Here is a 6,000-nt window from a genome sequence, read left to right as displayed (position 1 = left end):
TGCAGCTCCTGCGACGAGGGCAACGCGGCCAGCTCCCGCTGCCTCGACTGCCAGGAGCACCTGTGCGACAACTGCGTGCGGGCGCACCAGCGCGTCCGCCTCACCAAGGACCACTTCATCGAGCGCTTCGCCGCCGCCGGCCCCGCCGCCGCCGGCCCCGCCGCGCCGCTCGCCCTCAGCCCGCCCTACCCCGCCTCGCCCTACAACATCCTCTCCGTCTTCCCCGACCGCGCCAGCTACTGCCAGCACCACGACGACGAGGTGAGTCCGCGCCGCGGCGGAGGCGAGGCGGCCGCCGGCGCCAGAGGGCCCCCGCCCGCCTCCCGGCCCTGAGGGGCGGCGCGGTGCCGCGGCGCTCGCTCGCTCCCTCCCTGCCGCCCGCGCAGGCGAGCGGCGGCGGCGTCTCCTCAGGCAGCGCGCGGGTCGGGGGGGGAGGGGCGGCGCGCGCGCCCTCCGTAACGGCCGGTAACGGCCGGCGCGGGTGGGGCCGCCTCCCGCGGCGGCGGGCCGGGAAGGGGCGCTGAGGCGGCGGGCTGCGGCCGCCCTCGCCAAGCCCCAGCACAGACACTCCCCTCCGCGTGTGTGTAAAACCCCCGGGAGAACGAAAAGGCGAATAAACAGGGGGAGAGATGCTGCGTAATGCAGAAAACGCACCTTGGTTTTGTTTGTTTTTAAAGGAATCGATAAATTAGAGAAGGATTCGGTGTCTATACTAGCTGTATCTGCTGCTGGCTGACGYTTTAGGTGCTTTTGTGGCACAAATGAGAGCTTTAATATAAAAATAGGAACTTGCATCTACAGTCTTTATTTTTTCCCCCCTTCAGTGTCTATTTTAGAAATATGATTCTTGAGTATTGTTTCACAGGTCTAAAAGTGAGGCTGCTGCTTTTTCAAAACGTGCTGAGAGATTCTTCGGTGTCACTGGGATGTAGTTTCTTGGCGGTAGTCGCTTAGAAACTGGTTTTTATCTGAAACTGGGAAATGCTGCTGTGCTGTCCCCCATCTGTAATGAGTGTCAAACAGGGTGCATCTGGGATTTTTTCAGTACCTTCGTTGTTGGGGGTGCTTTACTCTCCGTATGAGATCAGACAGCAAACGAACTGCTTTAAAGGAGAAACTGCTTGTCTGAAGACAGAATAGGAGGAGAAAGCTTTCTGTGGGGTGGGTGCTTTATTAATGCATAAAACCGTCTAAGCTAGTGAAATGTGCTGACATTTTTAATTTCACCTTTTAAAAACTGTTTTCCCAACTCCCGTTATGCTGCTCTAACAACTCTTTGGTAAACTTTCAAAAGGTGTTTTTTGTTGCTTAATCATTAGTGAGAGAAGACAGAATGTGTGTATTTGGTGGAAAAGAAAACCTTTTAAAATAGCATTTGAAGGTGGGGAAATGCTTGAAGGACAGGAATTGAAAGGGGGGAAAATCTCATCGAGCAGCTGGGCTGCTTACAGCCCTTACTTTTCTGCTCTAAGTATCTTTTTAGTAGTGGACCTCCTAAAGAACATATTTCATTCCATTCTAGTGTTCACTTTTGTCTGTCATTTGTGTTATGATCAATAGCTATATTTTTCCCTTCATTTTGAACTATAATTCTGAGTGTGTGGTACTGGCTAAGAAGCTTCTAGTTTGTGTATTCTCAAGTTGCTGGCTGTACAGCATCTAGAGAAGTGACTTAAAAAGTTATTCAGTTATTTTACATGCTTTTTTTTATTATTATTATTTTTCCTCTTCAAAGTGTGCTTGGAAAAGGGGAAAATGTCTCTGAGATTAGGTTTGGGTGTCCTCTTAAGTCTTGTTTTAAAACAAGTAGGCAGTTTTGAGCCTTCTCCCCTGTTGAGAAAAGATTTTATTCTGCAAATTAATGATTTACTGTTGGTTTTTGATTGGTGAGTTCTGATGGTTCCTTAATGTGGGTGTGCCCAATTAGTATTTGTAAATCTTTATTATTAACTCAGTAGGAAACTTTTTAGGAAGAACTTCTTGACTGTGATACTTTGGAATGATTTAAGTCTCTAACTTTCGCTAAAAATTGGCAAGGTGTGCAATTTTTGAGGAAAGGGCAGCTGCAAAACAGTGAGGGTTATTGCCTGTTTAATTCTGAATGCTATTTATGGCCTCATAAAAGGAATGCTAGTAGAAAGGCAGCCTTCCAAAAGAGTGCCTAAGTAATACACTAAATACTTAGTTTGGCTGTCTAATGGTGTAAAAACAAACCTACAAAGCAAGGCTGGAATGGCAACTTGAAATCTTAATCATAATGGTTATAAAGGGTGATTCTATTCCCCAGAGAAGTGTGTGTGAGGGGAACTCTGGTCTCTGATAGAGCAGGAAAGTCCATCCATGTCCTCAAGGAGAGTTGAAGCACAGAAGGATCTAAGCTATAAGTTACTGCGATAGTACTTTCAACTCTCCTTCCCCAGGATATATTCTGTTCGCCCACCCTGTTTGAGATAGTCTCCAGGGAGCTTGACTCTGACCTGGGGACTTCTCTGAGCTGTAGCAGCCAGCTTCCTTCTGTTTTCCGTCGCCTCTCCTAGCACCTAATACTCTATCCTTCTAACATTGCTGTTTCACTTGCTGCTTTTTGGCTCTTGCTGATTCTACTGTTTTCATTGGGTCTCTTCTCCATGCCTGTTGGGGAAGCACCGTCCAGTCTCTCCTCCCCCATCCTCCCATTTTGAGACTCCCTCAGGTGGAAAAGAACCACTGCGGATGGTTAGTTCTTGAGTATTTCAAGTCTTAAAACAAGTCTGCAAGTACAGATTGGCAAAATCAGCGTGGCTGCTTGTTGTTTCAGTACAGAGAAATGAAGGCATCAACTCTTTACTGGGATGTATGGAGCTGTTTTGTTAGTTGACTCTGTTTTGAGTGGAGCTGTTGATGCATGTGAAACAAGGCTAACCTGTTGTGTGCTATGAGTACACGCAGTCACTGACAGCTCAGCAGYGATAGTGGCTGATGCTGTAAAGGGAAGCATTACAGAACATGAAGCTCTGGGCACTGTTTTCAGGGGTGATAACATCTGCAAATACTACAATGATGCATGAAAGGAAAGCAAGTAAATCTATTCCTGCAAAAAGCCAAATAACAATCTTTCTCTTCCCATTATAGAGCTACTGTTGAAATCTCTGCCACTTGCTTACCATTTGGGACCTCACTGCCTGATGATAGTCTCTTCTCTTGGATTGAAAGAGAGCACCTCTACCTTTATTTTCATAGAATTGTCAATAATAGACTGCAAGCCAAACTAAATGCCCAGAAAACACAGGAACTACTGTAAACTACTTACAGCAGTTTCATCTATGCAACCTTGGATTCAAATTACTTTGCTCTTACAAATATGGAATGGGCCACGTGTCTTCAGTTAAGTAACGTGAGGTTTTCCTTTATGCAGATTCTCAGCTGCTACATGTTTTAGTTACCACTGCTTTTTGGTAGCAGTGATGATCGAAACTTCAATAGCAGACTTCTAATCCTCTTTAGAAAAAGTGCAGAGTTGTCAAATTCTCAGTGAACTTAATGGCCTGTGATGCGTCAGTATAAGAACTAAGGACTGTTGCCTCATGGATTCCATTTTACAGGTAATTCAGGTACCACAAGCAAAAGCCAGCTACACAGGGGCTCACAGCCACTGTGAGAAAGGACTTCTCGATTCTTCCTCTCCTTGCCCTTTGCAACACTTAACTTCCCCTTTGCTTGTCTCAGTTCTGGCCTTGGTCAGATTCTTCAATGATCAAATTGGTTCACAAACTCGTTAAGAAGTTTCTTGTTGGATCTGTGAGTTGAATTGGCTCATGAGCGGTACCAGTGTTAATAGGGGCAGCACTGGATARAATTACACAGAATGCTTTTGGTCTCATATTTTGACATCTGTGCTAGTTCAGTTTCTGTGTGCTAAAATGAAGATTCTACCCTCAGGTTACCTTGTAGTCCACTCTCCTGTTTTGTCAGCAGTTTGTGTGCGAGAGGCAGTGTAACTTGGGTGTAGAACTGTCACTTGTGAAAGCTCAATTTTTTGGGTAGAATTTTTTTAGAATCATCTATGCTGAGTTACCATTGGAAAGGAAGCAATGAACTTGCTTTTTTAACGGCAACTATTTCTAGCTATTTTGAATCCTAGTATTGCATGTAGTCTAAAAATCACACTTGTCTTACTGTCTTACAGAGAGAAGACAACTGCTGAAAGCTGTGTATATAAGGGACAGTTACTTCAACTCTTAGCTCAACTGAAAGCTACTGATCTAGTGCCTTGATTAAAATTTGCTGATTGAATTTTTACCTAAGTGCCTTTGATGAAGGGGGGTGAAGCTCTGTTTTTACAACAGGAGTGAGCTGTCTTAACATCTCACGGCTGCTGAAAAGAAGGGATCTTWCTTCCTGCTGTCTTTTTCTCTGGGCTTGGTTGTGAGCACTCAGTAGATGCTTCTCTGAGCCAGTTTAACTCACTAACCTGGTAGAAAATTTCTTCCCTCCTTTCCCCTTCTAGGCTTAGCATAAATTTATTTGAATCAAATTTGGCCAAAGTGGAACTGGTATGAGGGAAAAGAAGGAACAGTGTGCCTAGGAATGAAGTGTAGGCTAGATGTGGTCCCCTTCTGAGCTGTGGTTTGCCATCACTGCCACTTACCTTTGCTTCATGATGCGTTTGCATGGTTTACCTGAAAGTCTCACCAAAACAATTGGCAAGCATAAAGGGAATATGTCTATGTCCGTGCTTGTTGAGAAGAGTTGTTTATGTTAACTGCAGTATGTGACACACCATGCAGCATCTTGCTGCTGCTCTCTTCTAGTGCTTAGACTTTTTTATTCTGAACTAAATAATAAAAATCTTTAGGAGTGCATCCTGCAGACACCAGTCTTAATACTTAACTGTGTTGCAGCTGTGGTAGTTGCTATAGTTCAGCTCTATAGGAAAACTTGTACATGACTTAGATAAATGTGTGTTTCTAGTGTACTGAAGTTTTACATATACTTTTTCAGTTAACTGTATACAGGTGCACCTTTTGTGTATTGTCATACTCGCTGTGTCTTTTGTTTGCRATATCAGAATGCACACACAATTGCCAAATTGAAAACAAAACTTTGGGTTCAATTACTGACACTTCCCCACCACCCCCCCTTCCTGGTGAAGAAGGCAGGACACTGAGTTGCTTCTTACATATGTGGTAAGAAGTGTGGTAATGTATTTAAAACTCTCTGTCATTTAGAAGATCTTAATATCTAATATCTTACGATACCTAGTGCTAAATAGGTTACTTCCTAGGCTACTTTGCCTTGCTTTCTTCCCTCATGCCCCATTCCCTAGCATGCTGTTGTAACTTGTATCACTTTTCTGGATGTAAAGGCATAATTCTTAACTGCTTCTGTTCTGTAAGGCAGAAAGCAAGTTTTACTGGCCTTGAAACATAATTCTAATATCATGCTGGACAGAACTGAACCTTTCCCCCTCTTCTCCCAGCTTTAACATTACTGACATTCAAATATTCTCAATGTTTTAGGGTAAATATCACCAAAAAGGGCTTTGCTATAATCTGATGTCRTTACACTATTGGCTTAATTAAGCCTTAATTCAGGCTGTATTCAGCAAGATTTTTTTTTTAATGGTCTTTTACCTGGGGACCACTTTCTACTGTACTGATACTGCTGGTTTATGAAATTTATATACTGACCACATTGTAAATTTTTGAAGTTGCAATAATTTTCCTTTCTTATTACTTCAATTTTGTCAATACAATGTTGTCTTGAATGAGATATGCTACATCTCATGACTTGAAAAGAGACTCTGACTGGTGAACTTTGTATTTATAAGCCTTGCACTGTATGTATAGGATTTTATCCCTTCAGCTCAATCTTCAGGGCATGTAAACATGTCTGCTAGACCATGCTTCCTTAGAGGGAAAGCTGCTTGGTTCTGCTCTCTTTAAAACTAAGAGATATCATTCCTCTTTCAAAACCGTCTTGACCACATCTCTTCCTCATTCTCTCATACTCCCTTCCTGG

At 43.7% G+C, this 6,000-nt stretch overlaps 1 protein-coding gene across 1 annotated transcript in view; it reads left to right on the top strand.

Moving 5' to 3' along the window:
- The first annotated feature begins 6 nt into the window (after positions 1-6).
- The window catches only part of TRIM71 (tripartite motif containing 71), a 55,695-nt gene continuing 49,701 nt past the window's right edge, over positions 7-6,000 (top strand). The window contains exon 1 of the mRNA XM_085311757.1: positions 7-261. The gene's annotated coding sequence lies outside the window, so the exon portion shown is untranslated. The remainder of the gene's footprint in view (positions 262-6,000) is intronic.

This window comes from Rhea americana, unplaced genomic scaffold (genome assembly GCF_003343005.1).
Source record: "Rhea americana isolate MKP2758 unplaced genomic scaffold, rheAme1 scaffold_35, whole genome shotgun sequence".
Classification (NCBI taxonomy): Eukaryota; Metazoa; Chordata; class Aves; order Rheiformes; family Rheidae; genus Rhea; species Rhea americana.
This window is presented reverse-complemented; position numbering and strand designations above follow the sequence as displayed.